The sequence below is a fragment of the Dasypus novemcinctus genome, chromosome 11, assembly GCF_030445035.2.
Source record: "Dasypus novemcinctus isolate mDasNov1 chromosome 11, mDasNov1.1.hap2, whole genome shotgun sequence".
Lineage (NCBI taxonomy): Eukaryota > Metazoa > Chordata > Mammalia > Cingulata > Dasypodidae > Dasypus > Dasypus novemcinctus.
Genome location: NC_080683.1, coordinates 35,771,666 through 35,791,557, shown reverse-complemented (window position 1 = coordinate 35,791,557; position 19,892 = coordinate 35,771,666). Strand labels below are relative to the sequence as shown.

The 19,892-nt window shown below is 34.5% G+C and overlaps 1 pseudogene; it reads right to left on the bottom strand.

Moving 5' to 3' along the window:
* Window positions 1–18,187: 18,187 nt before the first annotated feature.
* Window positions 18,188–19,879, bottom strand: LOC101422081 (serine-rich coiled-coil domain-containing protein 2 pseudogene; annotated as a pseudogene).
* Window positions 19,880–19,892: the final 13 nt, after the last annotated feature.

Here is a 19,892-nt window from a genome sequence, read left to right as displayed (position 1 = left end):
TATTTTATGGGTAATACATATTGATTTTTAATTTTATGATCAGCACAAATAAACTGTTTGGTTTATTGAATAATTAATCTACAAAATATTCAAAAGGGCATTTTTCATGTAAATTTAAATGTGAATTGACATTTCTAAAAATATGGAAACATTTCTCATATACTAGAAGAGTTTATTATATTATATAAGAATATGATATAGGAGTTTCTCTGCTTCTATTCAGTTTCCTGCTTCAACCTAAAATCACTACTTTTAATCAGCCTAGACGAGGATATTTGTCATGAAATTGCTGAAACTAATCATTTGATTAAAAATATTCAATGAAAATGCTTAGATAGAACTAATCTTGAAAAACAAGGCTATGAAAAAAACATTTTTAGCACTTTTTACCCTAGTAAATTTATTAGTCAACCAAAAGGTTACTGATGCGAAATACCAGAAATCTGATGGCTTTTATAAAGGGTATTTATTTGAGGTAGAAGCTTACAGGTACCAAGCCTTAAAGCTTAAGTTACTTCTCTCACCAAAGTCTGTTGCCTTATGTTGTATCAAGATGGCTGCTGATGGCTAACAAGAGTTCAGGCTTCCCAGATTCCTCTCATCAGAGGGCTTGTTTCTCCCCAGCTCAGCTGCCATTCTTTTCCCACAAGGCTAGCTGTAGACTATCAGGTGACTGACTCTATCTCTCTCCCCATGGCTCAATTCTCTCCTGGCTCAGCTGCTCTTCTGCTCTGTGTGCTTACTTCCCAGGCCCAAGGTCAGAACTCCAGCATCAAAATTTCAACTAACTCCTCTGCTCTGGCATGTAGTTTTCTTTGAGTCCCTATCCATTTACTGATGTGGCCCAATCAAAACCTTAATCAAGTTAAAGTGAAACCTCTGAATCCAATATAATTTAACATGCACAGAGGAAAAGAACAGTTTATAAACATAATCTAATATCTATTTTTGGAATTCATAAATGCCAAAGTGCTACAGTAAATGTTAGTTCCTAGAACTTAATACTTGGGCTTTAAAAAAAATCCATTTTATTGATACATATTAATATAGCATGCAATTCATCCCAAGTATACAATAAGTGATATTGCTATAATCACATATTTGTATAATCATTATTAGAACATTTTCATTATTTCAATAATAATAATAATTTAAAAAACAGACAAATAAACAAATAAGAAAATTAATCCTCACCTCTCAGTCTCTGTGTTACCCCCCACACCACCCTGTACATAGCTGCTCTTTCTGTGTATTCTATCCTATATGTATAATCAATGACGTTTAGAATTCTCAAAATGTTGTACATTCATCATCTCAACAATTTTAGAACAATTTCATTACTCCAAAGAGAAAGACTCCAAACCCCTTAGCATTCTTTCCTCAGACCTATGCAATAACTAATCTCCTTTCATCTTTATAAACTAATTTATATTTACATTTTATATAAAGGGAATCATATAATATGTAGTACTCTGTATCTTGTCTCCTTCACTTTTTTTTAAATCTAATATTAACATTGTGTGGTATTAATTTACATTTGTTCAGTTTCAAGGGAAAATAGTCTTATGTAATTCTACCCATATTCATCATATTTCACATAATATATTTACTTCATAATAGAGCCATCATACTTGCTGGCTTGCTTCACTCAACGTAATGTCCTCCAGGTTCATCCATATTGTCATATGTTTCACAACTTCATTTCTTCTTACTCCTGCATAATATGACATCATGTGTATACTCCACAATTTGTTTATCTATTTCATTGATAGATGAAACCTGGATTGTTTCCAACTTTTGGCTATTGTGAAGAATGCTGCTATGAACATTGGTGTGCAGATATCTATTTGTGTCACTGCTCTCAGCTAGCAATGGTATTGATGAGTCCCATGTCAAGTCTATATTCAAATTTGTTAGAAAGTGCCCACCAGTCCTCCACAGTGGCTATATCATCTACATTTGGGGTTATTTTTTAAAGTCATGCTGGATGCTTAGAATATCAAGAACTAAAGAGATTTTTTTCCCATCAAAACCTATTATTTTCAACTATAGGGGAACTCAGAGATTAAATACAAAGCAAAATTGAGTTTTTAATTTATATTTTATTTACATGACAATACCTACAACTGCTTTTATTTTTTAAAAGGAAAAATGGCTTTGAAAAACTGATGAGCTTGAGGAACAATACCTAATGTGACTGAGTTCAGACTGTGGGGTCAGATGGCCTGGTCAAGCAGGGGTTCCCTAATAACATAATTTCCCTGCGCCTCTATTTCTTCACCTAAAAACAGGGATAATAATAGAATCTATGTATAGGTTCTTTGTGAAGATTAAATGAGCTGGCAAATGTAAGTCACTTAAAACAGTGCCTATCATGTTTTAATTTCGAAGTAATTGTTATTCTTATGGTTTAAGATCTAAATCACGCCAGAACTTTTCACATATTGGTTTTATGTGCCTTACTAGTGAATCAAAAATTCCTAAGCTTATTAAACGCCAGAACTAATTTCATTCTGTTACTATGTTTCCTTACTCCAAATAGAATTTTATAGAAGCTACAGATTTAAATTTATGACAAATTTCCAAAGTTAAAGTTTGCTTTATAATGTGATGAAAAAACAAGGTCACTTGGAAGACTAAAGTTTGTGCTTTATAGAAGAGGCATAAAAACAGGATACTTTGTCTTGAATAGCAGTGTTTGATATTTTTACCTTTCCATCCTGCCAATCTTTTTTACTCAATATTGTAACTTATTGGAAACTATAGTTTAATCTGGACTTTAAATTTAAATGTTTTTTATATACTATTATTGAAGTATATCATTCATACATAAACATACATAAACAATAAGTATATAGCAAAAGTTGTGAACTTACAAAATAAACATTCATATCATACAGGGGTCTCATCTATCACCCCTCCACCAAGACCTTGCATTGTTTTGATGTATTTGTTACAAAATATGCAAGAGCATTGTCAAAATATTACTATCAACCATATCTTACATTTGGTTTATTTTTCCCCCAACCCTCCCTATTTAAAAAAAAATCAATTTTATTGATATATATTAATAAAGCATACAATTTATTGAAAATGTTCAGTCAATGGTATTTGGTGTAAAAATATAGTTGTGTGTTTATTACTTTAAACATCACTAAAGCACTTTCATTATTTCAATAATAGTAATAATAAACAAAAAACAGACAAACATGGAAATTCCTCCCCTCTCAATCTCCCTGTTTTCCTGTTTCCCCTGTTGTACATAGTTGCTATTTCTGGCTCTTGCACAAATATTTATTTGTTTATTAAACAGTTTTATTGAGATATAGTCACATACCATATGATCTATCTGTAGTGTATAATCAATGGCAATTTTTTTAGCCTTAAAAAGACCTTTATTGTAAAATTGTAAATAAAATAGAGAAATAGATTGAAAAAAATTACAAATTTTAAAGGGAGAGTAAGGTCAGGTTAGATTTAATATAATGCATTATAAGAAATAGATAGTATAGCACCAGCATTTATACATGTAAACAATAATTCTAATATAATAAAAATTAATTATAAAATAATTCTAATTTTTATATTACAGCTATAACTATTAAACATAATAATCTCTAAGAAGGAAATAAATTATTGGTTTAGTTATTTAATTTCCACTTAGGCCATAATTCTTTCAGGGTAATCAAATTCCTATTTAGGATAAATGTTTTTTCTGAGGACAAACTTTCAAAAACTTTCAAAACTTTTGAAAACTGTCAGTTATGTTAAGGAACAGGCTTATGAAAATGCTAGGTAAGGACTTAGTTTGAATTCTGAAATTATTCACTGACAAAATGTTTACTGTTCTACTCATGCAGCAAAACATCTTATATATTTTTGACTAAGTTATTTTTATTTTATTTTATTTTTTACAAAATTGTATGATCTATTGTAGTGATAGAAATTAATGGGGTTCTTGTGTCCCAAGTCTGACAGCTCCTTGTGAAAATGGAATTCAGTACCTTGAAGTTTGTGTATGAGGATCGCACTGTACAGTACTATGTAAATTTGCATATAAGCAACTTCTTTTTATATTTGATTTCAACATAGCATTGGAGGCCCTCCATACTGCCAAGGACATAAAATTAATCTTCCTTTGGTCATTATTAATATAAGACTTATTAACTTAGCAAAAGGATTTTACCAGGAGTATGATGACTCTTTTTGTGTAAATTATCAGTATTTTGGGAAGTACCTGCTACCTTCTTCTAGTATCTTCTTCCTCTAGTTTAGCATCTGAGTTTGGAGGTGGTTTATGTAATATATTGGTTTGGATAAAACTGTGTTTGGTTGATGTGGCTTTCATTGAAAGTTTCTCATAGTGCATGGTCTATTTGCCATCTTCTGTCATTGTAGTATCTTCTTTCTAGAGGGGCCAAGATCGATGTAAACTGTGCACTGTTTTCTTTTCTTTTCCTCTGAAAAATAACTCTCTCGTTATCTCAAGCTCACATCACCATCATCCCCATGATCCCCTCCAGCAAACTTTCCCAGCTACTCAGCCCCGGTTTGCTTCATTTCTGCTACATTTGCCACGCACCTTCCTTTGTCTACCAAGATTGGGGGTTCAACCCTTCATACCTCTGCTAAAGAATCATTTCTGTCAGCCCACTCTCTCCAAATAAAGTAGAAATCCTCTTTCTGCTGCCAGGGAACTGAGTAAAGTAGGACAGTGGCAGCAGTGGTGGTAGGGTGCATGGGTGACATCAATACCTGCTTGTGCTTTACCTGCCCTAGAACCGTTTCTGCCTTCCTGTCTCTGCAGTCTATTGATGACTCCTGTAATTCCAGGCTGCAAATAAAATTATGTCTTTTCTGCTGTTAGAAGCTTATCTGGTGAGTTCCTCTTTCTATCTCTCCTACCCAAACTGAATTTCAAGCTGGAAGCTAGAGAAAGAAATCAGACCTGTGATGTATGGGCTACTGTTTCATTTTCCAGTAGTCTTCCGTAATGCAAAATGTAGACACTGAATTTTTTTTTCACTCTCATTTTTTTTTTCTTCTGCAAAGAAAATCTGTTTTAATGTCAGGATATCCACTACCACCACCATGACAACAACAGAAACATAATAAAACAACAATAACGAAACTCAATCTTTTTTTTTTTCTTAAAGACGTAACACTTGAAATTGAAATATATATATTTCTTTTAGATTTCTTGGTCTGCTATAATGGCATAAAAATAATGGTTCAGAAATTCAATTGAATTTGTCATTGAAGACAGTATCTATTCCATTCTTGAATCAACTATTGAATCAGATAACTAGGAACACAAAGGTTTTATTATTATAATCAGTTAACATTATTAAATATCAGTTAATATTAAAAAGAAAATAGTACCTTACTATATTTTAACAGCTTTTTGAGATATAATTCCCATACCATAAAATTAATCAATTCAGTATGTTCAGTTTAGAGGATTTTGGGCTGTCCACAGATTTGTGCAACCATCATGAGTAGAATTTGAGAGTATTTTCATCATTAAAAAAAAGAAATCCCTCACCCTTTAGCAGTCACTTGTCATCCTCCCCCAAGCTCTAGACAACCATACATCTACTTTCATTCTCTATAGATTTTCTTATTCTGGGGATTAAATATTAAAAGAGTAATATAATATATTATTTTTTAAGACTGGCTACTTCCATTTCTGATAATATAGGATTTATGTCTCTTACTTTGCTATTTTTCTCCATATGTCTTATCTCTTTTTTGTCTATTTTCCATTACTGCATTTTTTTGGTGTGTGTTAGATGTATTTTTGTATACCTCTTAAGTCCCTCTGTGGTTTCTTTTACTATATTGATTTTGAGTTATTTTTAATGGCCCCAGGAGATTGCAGATAGCTTATAAATATACTTAATTTCATCAGTATACAGAAACTTTTCTTCCATCTATCTCTGTTCTCTTCCCCCTACTTTGTGCTACTATTCTCATACAAAGTACATCTTTATATTTCGCAAGCCCTTCAACACAGTTTTATAGTTATTGCTTCATACAGAATGCAGGGATCTTTTAAATCAGATAGGAGAAGCAAAAATAGAATTATTTTTGATAGGAATTTTCTTTCAGCACTCCAAGTATATCACTTAATTGCCTTCTGGCATCCATGGTTTATGCTGAGAAGTCAACTGTTAATCTTCAATAGGATCTCTTACATGTGAGGAGTGTTTTGTTTTATTTTTTCTTGCTGCTTTCAAGGTGCTACATTGTCTTTGGCATTAGACAGTTTATTTCAATTTTTAAGTGTGGGTCTCTTTGTGTTTAAACTACTTTGATTTTGTTGAGTTTCTTAAGTTTGTAAATTAATGTTTTTCATCAAATTTGGAAAATTTTTGGTTTTTATTTCTTCAAGTACTATTTATGCCCATTTTTTCTATCTCCTCATAGTTGGGGATTCCTATTATGCATATGCTAATTCACTTGAGGCTGTCGCATAGGTATCTAAGATTCTGTTCATTTATCTTCGTTGTTTTCCTTTTGTTCCTAGCACTGGATACTCATTTGACCTGTTGTCAAGTTCACTGATTCTTTCTTTTACCAAATTAAATCTGCTGTCAAGCTTCTCCAGTGGTTTTTAAAATTTCTGATATTACTGTTTGGTTCTTTTTTTAATATTTTCTCTTTATTGTCATTTTCTACTTAGAAAGATGCAATTCTCTTACCTTCTTTTACTTCTCTAGATATGCTTTCCTTTAGTTCTTTGAACATATTAAAGACTTTGTCTAATAAGGTCAACATTTGAGATTGTTCGGGAATAGTTTCCAATTTTTCCCTTTTATAATGGCCACATTTTTATTTTACTTTGCATGTTTCATATTTTTTGCTGAAAATTAGGCATTTTAGATATTATAATAATTCTTAAAATCACATCCCATTTTGGCCTACAGGATTTGCTTCTGTTATTGCTTTGTTGTTGTTGTGTTGTTTTTGTTGTTATTGTTTGGTTGTTGAGTAACTTTTCTTGGACTAATTTTGTTAAGTCTTTATTCCACTATAGTATGTAAGCACTGAAGCCTTTGCTCAGTTTGCATAGTGCTCAGCTAATTATCAGTTATTTCTTTAAGTGCCTTAAACCAATAAGTCTTCTGCCATTTTCTGAGAAGATCTGTGCTTGCATTTGCACATGCTTTCTATTTTTTGACTATTTAGAACACTGACTCAGCCTTTACTTTCTTTTTACATATGAAATCAAGGTCAGCCAGAGGTGGAAGATTGAAGTTATCTTAGATTATTATTTTTTACATGAGTGAAGACCTGCATATGTGCATTACCTTCCGAAGTTTAGAGACTATGTGAGAGGCATACATAGCCTCTTATGGATAGCCTCTTCACCAGATATTCCCTTTAAACTTTTGACCAGGCTCTTGTTTTCTCCAATTGGTATTGTACCTTCAGGAAATTTCAGTGTTAAACAGTTGTCCCTGGTCATTTTTAACAAACATTGTCTTAGTTTCCTAGGGCTGCCATAACAAAGTACCACAAACTGGTAGATTAAAACATCAGAAATTTTTATTGCTACACAGCTATAGAATATGAGTCTAGAAGTCTAAAATCAAGTTTTTTGCAAGATCAGGCTTCTTCTAAAGGCTTTAGAGTTCTGGTATTCTTTGAACATCTTCAAAGATTTTATTTTCAAGTCGGGTCACAAGCATAGAAGGTTGAGTTAGGACTTGAACATACCTTTGTAGGGAGTGACACAATTCAACCCATTCCCAATGTCCTGGAATAAAGTTCTTCCCACAGAGACAAAATAGTGTTGATGTTCTGGGAATTGGACAATTTGAGAAGCTCCAAACCTGTTCTGCCCCTTTGGTAATAAAAGGCATCTGGCTTTCACAGCTACTGTGATTACTAAGATGTTAGTTTTCAAGGATATTGTGAACCTTAAGATAGGGAGATGGGAGTAGAGCAAGTTAAGAGGCTACAAAGCCTGCTGATATTAGCAACGTTTGGCAATTTATGGATTTTTTTGAATACACACTCAAAAATGAGTTTGTGATTTAGGAGAAATAGAGATTATTCTTTTCGACAATAATGTAAACATGGAAAATTGCGATCTATAAATGTATGGATTTAGAGAAATATCTTATATAATCCATTATAAATATATGCTGCCCTGAATTCTTCTACAGAAGCTATAACTTGAACAAATATATTCTAAAATCCACATTTATTACTGTTGGGGATGAAAACATAAAAGGCATGTTCAGGTCCCAACCTTTGATTCTGTAGGTGTGAACCCATTTTAAGGTAGGACCTTTGAAGATTATTGGTTAAGGTATGCCCAAACTGAAACAGGGTAGACCTTAATCCAATATGACTGAAGCCCCTATACATAAAAGAAATTGGAGACAGAGAGTAAGAAGTCACAGGAAGCATCTAGAATTCAGAAGTTGATGGAACATGGAAGAAAAGGGAGAAGACATCTCCAAGTGCATTGCCATGTGTTGGAAAAGTCAAGGAACCTCAAAGATTGCTGGCCTGCCAGAAGATCCTGACCCTGGAAGGAAGCAAGCTTTCTAGCATCTGAAACTGTGAGCCAATAAATTCCTGTTCAAGTCAACCCATAATATTTTTTAGTGGCTGGGAAATTAAAATAATTACTAAACTTGCATCTAAATTTGAGGATTTCTTCTAAGATCTAATACAGTTCTTATTTTTAAAATTAGGTTGCTAATTACAAAGTATGGATTTAACTTAATGTTAAAACCTGTGTCTGCCAGGTTTTCTTATACATTCAAGCTCCCAATAAGCTTTTTTCAAATTACAAAGAAGAGAGTTAATCTTTTAGCTACTCACACATGAAATAGATAAGATAGTTTCAGCCTGTTTGTGAGCTATGATGATGTTTCGCAGAGAGGTGGACACTGAGACTGATTGCAGAAAAATACATAATGAAAGAAAGTCTTTGAAGAGGTGGGAGAATTGCCCAAGAAAAGAAAAGGTATAATTTTCCTCTGAAAATGGAGGCTATAAGTGGTAATTGGGGCACTTATAAATTATATTTGTAGGTGTAAGAGTGAAATAACCTAATATATTTCTTTTCCTTTTAAAATAGGAGGCCTAGTTGTTTGCTAAGAATGGGAAAATGAGACAAGATTTGAAAAAAATTTTGACGGTTTTAATACCATCTGAAGAATAATTAAATACTCTTGTTAAGGATTCTAGTGGTAATTATCAGCTAGGAAAAGTTATGTGGAATGGGATCAAACTGATCCCATTACAAGCATACATTGAATTCACAGAATTGTTGCAGGTTGGGTGATTAAATTAGGAATGCCTTTAAATGAGAAAGCTGTGGTATTTTGGACTATATTCCCCCACAAAGACATGTTAAAGTCCTAACTAACTGTGCATATGAACTCATTTGTAAATAGGACCTTTCGTCAAATTTCCTGTTTGGACAAGGCCAAATTGAAACAGAATGGGCCTTTGTCCTGTATTGCTGTCCTGTATAGCTGAAGTCTTTCTGCTGGTGAAATTCATATGCAGTCAATTAGGAGAAGCCAGAAAAGGAGCGAGCGTGAGGTCACCATGTAATGGAGATATATCTACAAGCCAAGGGATACCAAAGATTTCTGGCAAGCTATCATTGGAATGCTACAGACTTTGGGATAACACATGTCCTGGCAATACTTGATGTTGGGCTTCCAGTCTCCAAAAGTATGAGACAATAAATTACTGTGTTTTAAGCCAATCTGGGTGCGCCTTTTTCATAGCATGCCTTGCAAAAGATACAAAAGCTAAAAAAAGGAATAAAATAGAATAAATATTTATTAATAAAATAAAAGGATGCCCTTTTTTCCTGGCTTAAACCTTCCTACCATCACTACTAATATAACTGCTATTTTCACTAATATTGTCATAAACATGGCCTTCAAAGCTCCTTTCTAACTTTGTGAAAGTCAAGTTTAAAAGATTAAGTATAGAGGTTTCAATTAGAAGAACTTAGGTCACAACCTTCCTTGTCTCTACCAGAAAGCAAATGGAGGAAGCATCTACTCCTCAACTGAGGCAGTATGTAAGCAGTGGAACACAGAAATTTGGAGTGATCTTTTGGCTGTTATTAAACCCAAGAATAAAAAGATATTATACATCAGAAAACCTGGATGCCATTGAGATAGACACTAGACAGTCAAAAATTACAAAAGTTCATTTCTGTAATTGAGGAAGAATATAGAAACAATTAAGAGTTGACAGCCTACCTGGATTTGTAGACTCTGATTTTGAGGTGGTTTCTACTGCATTACCAGCAATGTTAGCAAACTAGTTAATGGTCAGAGATGAAAAAAGCAAAAAACACAATAGCTTACGCTAATGTAGTACTGACGGAAAAGTAAGTGCATTTTAAATGCTCGACATACAGTATCTCATTTATTTCCTACTACAAAGCTGTGAGCTATGTACTATTATTAACTTAATTTCTGTCAGAAAAATCTGGAGCATAAATTAGTTAAGAATCACAGTGTTACTTAAGGATCAAGCCAAGGTATGAATCCAGGCTATCTGTGTTTTGAACAGTGTTCTAGTTTTTGGTCTGTGTTGGGACATGAGTGCAGGGTGCTCCTGTTTTTGACTTGATCCTTTATGGGCAGAGTGCCCTTCACTGATATTGATGTCCTGTGGTATTATTTATGTTCAACAAGATGGTCAGAATGTAAAGTCAGCTCAGCTGACAGTAGGTAAGAGCTGCTTTGTTCTCTCTCACTTTATTTACTCATGTAATATTTATTAACAGACATAGGCATTTAAATATTTATTCATTACATGTTTAATAATGTAGAGAAAGAACATATTTTGAACATTTAGGATTTTAAAATTTAATTCCTATTTGAAAGTATGTTTTTTCCTAAAATAATGAAAATTTTCTGAAGAAAGGCAAATATAAAATTAAAATTAAAATAATTGACTTCATATGTTTGAATTCAACATGAATTTGCAATCTGGTTTCTCAGAGTTAAAATGGGATTTTTTATATGGGAGCAGATGTGGCTCAAATGATTAAGTGCCTGATTCTTGCATGGGAAGTCCCAAGTTCAGTTCCTGGTACCTCCTAAAACCAAAACAACAAACAACAATTAAACAAATGAAAGAGACAACTCAGGGGAGCTGATGTGACTCCATGATTTCCCACATATGAGGTTCTGTCTGGTTTCAACCCATAACCTGGAAGCTAAAAAAAAAAAAAAAAAAAGATTTTAATAGATTCTAAATTACTATCAATATTTGTAAAGACATCTATGTAATTTAGCACTCATATATTACTTCTAAAGATTCTGGGGATGGATACATGGATATTTATTGAATTCTGTCTCACTGATTCTTGATAGCACTAATGCTAAATTTGTACAACTTCATTGTGATATGGTAGGGGAGAAAGAGAGAGTCTCTCCATAAAAATCATTGCTTAGGGTTACTCATTCTACATGAAATATGAAATTTCTGGATAAGAGATGACTTCAGCTCTCACTAGCTTATTGCAGTGAAGAAAGGAAATTTAATTACCACCTGTGGTAAGTTGAATTATGTACACCAATTTAGGCATATTCTTAATCTTGGTCTACATTCCTGTGGGTGTGAACCCATTGTGAATGGATTTCTTAAAGATGCTGTTTTAGTTAAGGTGTGGCCCAACTAAATGAGGTGGGCCTTCATCCAGATTACTGGAGTCCCTTGTAAGCAGAAGAATTTCAGTCATATAGAAAGCCACAGAGAGGAGCTTGAAGCCAGAAGTTAAAAAAAGCCCTGGAAGAGAAAGGAAAGGGCATCACCAGGAGATATGAAACAGGGAAGGAAACCAAGGGACCCAAAGATTATCAGCTAGCCAGCCAGAACATCACCAACCTTGGGAAAAAGCAATCTTCTAGTATCACCTTGACATGGACTTCTGGTCTCTGAAACCATAAGTCAATAAATTCCCATTGTTTACTCTGACCAATTGTGTGGTATATGTCATAGCAGGATGGAAAACTAAGACACGTCTTTATGCCCATTAGATACACAGTGCCAGCAAACTCTACTCTTTGGTAAAAAGGGCTACCTGTTTGTTTTTAGAATATGGATAATAGATCCATGATAAGTTTTAAAAGGATGTACAGATGCTTAGAGTACATCTTTAATATTCTGAGGAATGCTTCATGAAGAACTACTCTGTTTACCATTGCATATCCATTGATCTTACTGGGGAGAAAGAATTCATACTGCCCAAGCTCATCTAATTTTACCTTGCAAGTTTTTGTTGTGAATTGGATAAGTTGGACAACCTGAGTTTTAGTTCATATATCTTCATGTGACTCTATGCCTTGATTTCTGTAATTTACAACTATTAAATGATACCTCTTATAGAGAAATAGAGCTTCTTCATCTAGTTTTTACATACTTTTAACATTGTCCTGCTTTTATGTTTATCTAAATTCTGTTATTACTTAAAAAATTTAAACAGTATTTTTCTTTAAGAAGTTTGACAAAATAATCAATACAGATATTTCTACTTTTAGCTTAAAACAGTGTTTTCTTTAATAAGTTTAGAGATATCATAAAGAATTTGAAGTGACTCATAGACTTGAAAATAACATACTAATTTGATTGATGCCGATTTCAACTAGAGAAGAGATACTTTAGCTAAATGCACATTTCTACTACCAAAACGATTTTATTGTGAATCTCAGCAGTTGTGATTTTCCAAATTGATGACACTGGTATAAAAGGAAACTAATGAAAATAGGTTTTTAACTTTTCTTGCTAAATACATTTGCAGATAAAGTGTCTATTAAATTTTCCACTTTAAGTTATGTCATGAAGATTAAAGTGTTTAGCAAAATACAAATTCAGTGAAAATAATATACATGATAAATTCTTAAAATACAACTTGTCATGTGCTATAGATATTCAGGGTGAGAAGGCTTACTATACTTCTTTACCACTTCTGTAGAAGAGCTTTCAGTAACTCCTCAGTGTGTACAAGACCAAGTCCATACTCATTACTGTGGATTCAAGATGTTTAGTGAAGCGGCCCCAACCTACAGTTACTTTATTGAAAATTATTGCATTAAATTTAAGACATTCTTTTCTTTTTAAAAAAAATTGCATATTCATATTTTTGACATTGAGATACACTTTATAATGATGCTTACTTTGTCAGAATTTAATTGTCAACTTTTGGAAATCTGTAGTTGTTTCTTATGGCTGCTATATTAAAAGTACCAAAAATGTACTGGCTTGCAATGCACATTGATTACATTACTGTTCTGGATGTCAGAAGTCTAAAAACTAAAGTTGTTGGCAAGGCTGTATTCCTTCTGATGGCTTCTGTTTCCTTTCCTTTTCTACCTTTTAGAAGCTACCTGCATGCTTTGGTTTATGACCCCTTCCTTGCATTACTCTAACCTCTTCCTTCTGTGGTTACATCCCTTACTGCCTCCTTTGATCTTCTTGCCTTCCTGACCTCCATGAACACTCTTATGATGACATATAGGGCCCAAATAATCCAGATTATCTGGATAACTAGATAATACAGGATAATATCCCATCTCAAAATCCTTAACCATGTCTGTAATACCTACTTTGCCATAAGAAGTAACACTCACAAGTTCCAGAAGTTAAGACATGGATATCCTTTGTGGGTAGGGATGGGGTAACATTTTTCAGCCGACCATACCCTCTTACTGGTACATAATATAAAGGTCCTTTAAAAACAGTGGCATCTTTTAACTAATGAACTGTGGTAATGTACCTCCTTCCTTCCTGAATTCTGTTTTCCATTTTTACAGCTTTGCTTTCAGTTCCCAGAATTCTCTTTCCTCTGGCCTTCATCTCTGTCTCGATTACCCTTCACATTCTTTCTATACTCCAGTTGCCTAGGCTGGATAATGCATGAAAATTCTTTAGGATTGACCTTAAATATCACCCCTTTCAGAAAGTTTCTCAATAACATTTAAAGATGTCTTTTTCACCCCTTATATGCTATTTTTTAAATATACTTTTTTAAAAGAAACTTAGATTACATAAATGTTATATAAAATATATAGGGGATTCCCATATGCCCTGCTTCCTACCCCTCCCACGGTTTCCTCCATCAACATCATCCTTTATTAGTGTGGTACATTTGCCACAATGGGTGAACACATCTTGGAGCATTGCCACTAAGCATAGATTATATATAGTTTACATTGCAGTTTACACTCTCTCCTGCACAATTTTGTAGGTTATGGCAAGATATATAATGGCCTGTATCTGCCATTGCAATGTCATTTAGGACAATTCCGAATTCCTGAAAATGTCCTGAAATTATACCTGTTTTTCTCCCTCCCCTCAGAACTTCCAGTGGCCACTGCCTCCACATCAATGATAAGAGTTCTACCATTGCTAGGATCATAGTGAGCTTATAGTAGAATACCAGTAAGTCCACTCTAGTCAATCATTCATTCTCCCATCCCAAGGATTTTGGGATGGTGATGCCCACTCTGCTTCTAATTGAGAGGGGTTTAATTCCTTGGGGCATCTGGATGGGACTATCTTGCTTGCAGGTACCAGACTCTCTCGGCCCCTTGAGAAGGCCGTTGTCAATCATCTTCTCCTTGTTAGTTGTCCTAGGTGAGTCCAATGAACTGGAGAGTAAGTGTTGCAAATCTGTTGAAATTTGGGGTCCAACTGGTATGTGAACAGCCAAAAGATTTTTGGACATACACCTATCAACTCTAGTACTTACTGTAGGTTCAAATAGAAGGGGCAGAAGAGCCATATTTAGGGAAATCACCACTGAGTCCAACTCTGTTTTCTATGCTGCAAATTGAATTTTAATGACAAAATGACTCACATTTATTATCACCCAGTTTCTGTGGGTCAGAATTCTAAACACCGCATAACTGGGTTCTCTGCTCAGGGTTTCACAAGGCTAAAACCAAGAGTTGTGATATCATCTAAGGTCCAGTTTTCTCTTCCAAGTTCACTGGTTGTTGGCAGAAATTTGCTCATTATGGTTATAAATTTTAGGTCCTGGCTTCCTTACTGGATGTCTATCTGGATTGTTTTCAGTTACTAGAAGTTGTCTGTCATTCACTGCATATGGCCCTCTCCACGAGAAGACCTCTATAATGCTCCCTCAGAAGGAGTATCTCTCTGACTTCTTTTAAAGTCTCATCTGATTTTGTCAGGCCCACCCAGGTAATCTCCCTTTTGATAGACTCAAAGTCATTCAATATAATAAAATTTAGCAATAGGTGTGATGTTTTATAATTTCACAAGTTCTACACACACCCCAGGTGAAAGGATTATGCAAGATGTATACAAAGAGCAGGTATCTTGGGACCCATCTTAGACTTTTACTTACCACAGTGACTCTCTTCATGAGACATTTACTACATTTGCTACTTATTACAATACATTTCCTTGCTTATTTGAGTCCTTCGTTGTCTATAACCCAGCATCTAGCACAGTGCTTGCCACATAGTAGCAGCTCAGTAACTATTTATAGAATGAATAAAGAAATTTGCATTATATTAAGAATTCTATGGATTTATATATATTTTGTAAAAGAAAAAACCATAATGAGTGTTTTTTTCAAATATGAGTAAGAACTAACTAAAAAATATATTTTAAATTATTGTTCAGCTACATAATAGATAAATGCATGAAATTATTTACCAAAGAGTCAGATAAATTAAGTTCCCATCGGGTAATTGAAACACCCATTCTCACAACTAAGTATTTACTATCAGTAATTAGAAATAAACATGTGTATGAGACTTTCTGTTAAGGAGAATTTATTTTTATATTTTTGAGCAGATATTTGTTCAATGCCATTTCCCTTATTTTACAAAGAAAATCACTTTCATTAGCATACAATCATACTATGAATTGTATCATTTGGAAATATTTCAGTTTCATTTATTGCACCCTCTGAATTCCAAAAAGGTATTGCAAACTTCAAAATTCTTATTTCAGTAGCCATGCTGGGTACTAAATCATATCATAACCAGTTTAAAGAAGTAAGTTTGTCTTGTGGCAAAGCCCCATCTGGATGTAGACCTCTGAAATTTACAAAGCAATTTATCTGCTTTCAATAAATTGGAATGGACCAACAAAGGACAAACACTTGCATTACCATAAGAAGAAATTGGGAGGGAAATATGAGTCACGGTTCTAGAACCATTCTGAAAAACTGCAAGGCATACTTCATTAGATTTTCAAGTCTGAGAGTCATTCTCGAGACGATGGTTTCTTCTCACTAGGCCTCATGAGGATCCACCCTTTCCACAGGCTTGCCCAAAAGCCTTTTTCTTGGTTCCACCTGCATTAAACTTCTGCGTGGTGACTGAGCTCCACACCTCACCCTTCACGTACAATGGGGTAATGGCCACAATTTCTCTGAACTCTGGTGTTGAGTCTTAACCTCCTAGTATGGTGAAGTGAATCCTCCCTAACCTTTGGCATATAGACCCAACCCTCTCAGAGTAATGAGTTGGTGACCTGGCCTTCCCTAATCCATGGGGGACAGGCCTGCCCCTCTCAGATTTATGGAATATCAACCTCACCCTCCCAGGTCCTTGAGGAATGTGCTCTACCTTTACTGTACCCTGGGGCAGCAAAACTCTCCTTGAACAGTGGATAGGAACATCCACCCTCTTCAACTACTGGGGCAAACTCACCCTGTCTGTACACATGAATGAGGTTCCTCTCGTGGCCCAAGGACATGTCTTAATTCCAGATCTCAGCTTCCATGGTTTTCTCTTAAAGCTTTTTTTACCTCCTATCTTTCCCCTTTACGTCCCTTTTAGTCCAAGATGATAGTGGTTTTGGTCATACAGTTCTCTAAAAAAACTTCTTGGTTTAGCATGCAAGAAGCAGGGATCCAAGCCATCAGACAGTAAGACATTCCACAAATCTTTCCTGGATAGCTGCATTCCCAATTCTCATTTACATGTTCCATGTTTAGTCAATTCCTCAAATGGGGCGCTATCATCTGGGGGCTTGATTTCTAGATGCTTAGAATTTCTTGAATCAGTTTCTGTTTTCTTTTTGGCCAATAATTCAGTTCTCAGCTTATCTTTCTCATCTAGCATTTTACTGTTAGCTTCAAGAAGAAGCCAAGACACATTCTCTGAGATTAGTTTGGAAAGTTCTTCATCTAAACGCCCAGGCTTGTGATTTTCAAATTATGCCTTATATAAAACATCAGGAGTTAACCTTGCTAAGTTCTCTGCAACTTTAAGATATGAATCACCTTTCCTCCAGCTTCCAGTAATAGTTGGTTCATTTAATTCTAAGGCATCATAAAAGTTCTCTTTAGTGTCCATATTCCTACCAACAATCTCTTCAAAGTACTCTAGACCTTTCCTATCAAACATCTCACAATTATTTCCTTTTAAGACCTTATAAAAAAAACTTTAGGCTCCATATTGCTACCAACAGTCTCTTCAAAGCATCTCATAATTCCTCCAAAAAATACTCTGTAACTGTTTATAAAACCATTCCAGCATTTTGGTATTTTCAAAAGCACTTACACCTCCTTGGTACCAAATTCTGTATTAGTCAGTCAAAGGGGTGATTATGCAAAATATCAGAAATCTGTTGAGTTTTATAAAAGATGTTTATATAGGGTAGATGTTTATATAGGTCACAAGGCCATAAAGTGTAAGTTATTTCCCTCACCAATGTCTGTTTCTATGTGTTAGAGGAAGATGGTTGTCTGTCTCTATGAGGATTCAGCCTTCTTTTCCCTCCTAACACTTCGTAGTCCCAGCTCCTTCCTTTCTGAGCTGTAGGTTAGCATAAGGCTTGTTTCTCTCTCTGGGGCTTGTTTCTTTCTGGGCTTAGCTGCTCTGCTCTCTTTGCAAAGTCAGCTGTTGACTATCAGGTTCATTCTCTTCCTAGGGCCTCTGCCATGTCTAATAGAGCCTTCTCTCTTTCCTAATGTATCTGTTTCTCTATGTATTTACTTCCCATTGCTCTAGTATTAAAAATCCAACTCTCTCCTCTGCCCTGTTGTTTTCTCTCACGCACCAAGGGGGTGAGAACTCAACATCTTACTGATGAGGCCTAATCAAATCCCTAATCATAATTTAATCAAGTGAAAATGAAACCATTGAAGTTAATATGATCTAATACACCCAGTTTAGAAACAAAACTCAATATTTATTTTTGGAATTCATAAACAATGCCAAATTGCTACACCTACTACGCCGTTCATTTCAGAGGACTCATAGCTCCCAACCAGATGGACATTTCCAATGGGTTCCAAGCCCTCTTCATTCCACATGTATGCTCTATCAGAGCTATCAGATGGAGAAAGTTCAAATTAAGAAACAGTTCTGTATCTGAATAAATCAGTTTTATTCTCAGTAGTAAGCTTTGTACATTCACACTTGTCAGACACATTTATATCTATCCATTAATCAGCTTTACTGAAGGATTTTTCATTTTCCTTCGGAAAATCAAACATATCCTTTAGTGGTATATTTTCTTGTGTTTCTTCTTTAAAAGAAATTTCCTCTGGAGTTAGACAAGTTCTTTTGAGTCTTCTATAACATCACTAAAGTCTTCACTTAAATCATTCTCATCAGAAGATGACAAAGAAGACAAGGAAATGTCATCTACATCATCACTCAGGTATCTGATTTTAGATTAAACTTCAAGTACTGGTTGTTTTCTGTCCTTTAACTATTTCAATTAGTTTCAATTAGTTCTTGATCCTTATCAGTAGCTCTATTGCTAGCCAAAATTGTACCATCTTCTAGACTAGTCAGCAGGTGAATTATTACCATCAGCTGTGATATTCCCAGCAAATGAGGATCTACTGGATATCAACAAAGAGAGATGAATCATCCTATAACCCAATGGAAGTTACACTTAGGCCTTTTGGTAAAGCCAGATTCTTTCCACCAGTAGCATAAGGCATAACTAAAACGTTCATTTCCACTGAGTACTTCTGAGTGTCGGGAATTTCTTGTTAACACCCCTGACTTTAGAGGCACTCTAGCAGGTGGCTGTTGGTTCTGGTAAGGTTTTGTAAGATATATGGCTCTATTGATGGAATATAATCCATTATAGATGAAAGTGAAAGGAATGAATTCTGAATGGAATATGAAAAACTTTGTGACCTTACCGTTTTTTTCACAAGTAATAGATTTAGTATTGTCTTGGGATTGTGCTAAACTTTCTCCAGAATTGCTTCTAAAAAAATATAGGAATTTGCTCCAGGCCTTTGCATGCTACCAGCCTATCAGTTTCCATAAATTCCATTTAACTGCGATTTTGGAGCACTGACTGAAAAATATGAAAACCTTCCTAATAATGCATCTTTAGTGAATTTATCCAAATGAGATGGTGCTGATAAAGACTTTTGATCTAATTCCTCTGTAGACGGCACAAACATGGTGGGTGGCTTTGATAACTTTTGTGGGAATAAACATTTTTCAGACCTCCTTGTATCTCATTTTTATCAAACATTCCTTGAGTAGGAGCATATTTTTTGGTATCAATTAATTTAATATGTGTACTTGGAGTATTGTTATGCTCTCCAGTACTCTGTTAACCAAGGTGATATTTATTTGCCTTTTTCTAATTAAATTAACAGGATGATGGGCAATCCGAGCCATTATTTTTTATGTCACTTTGGTTTGTTTTATTTCTTTTTTCTCTTATATTCCTTTTTTTCTTCCGCTGTCACTTTGGACATTGCTATTCTTGGAAATTCTAAACAAACAGGTTTGTTATTGGGCTGCAGTATACTTGATGTTGGCTGCAGTGTACTTCTTGTGAATTTTGTTCCATGTTTTGGTGGCTTCGAAGCCAAAAATGTCTTGATTTGTGTTTTTCTTCCATGAACTATTAGGTGCATTTGTTCTTAAAAA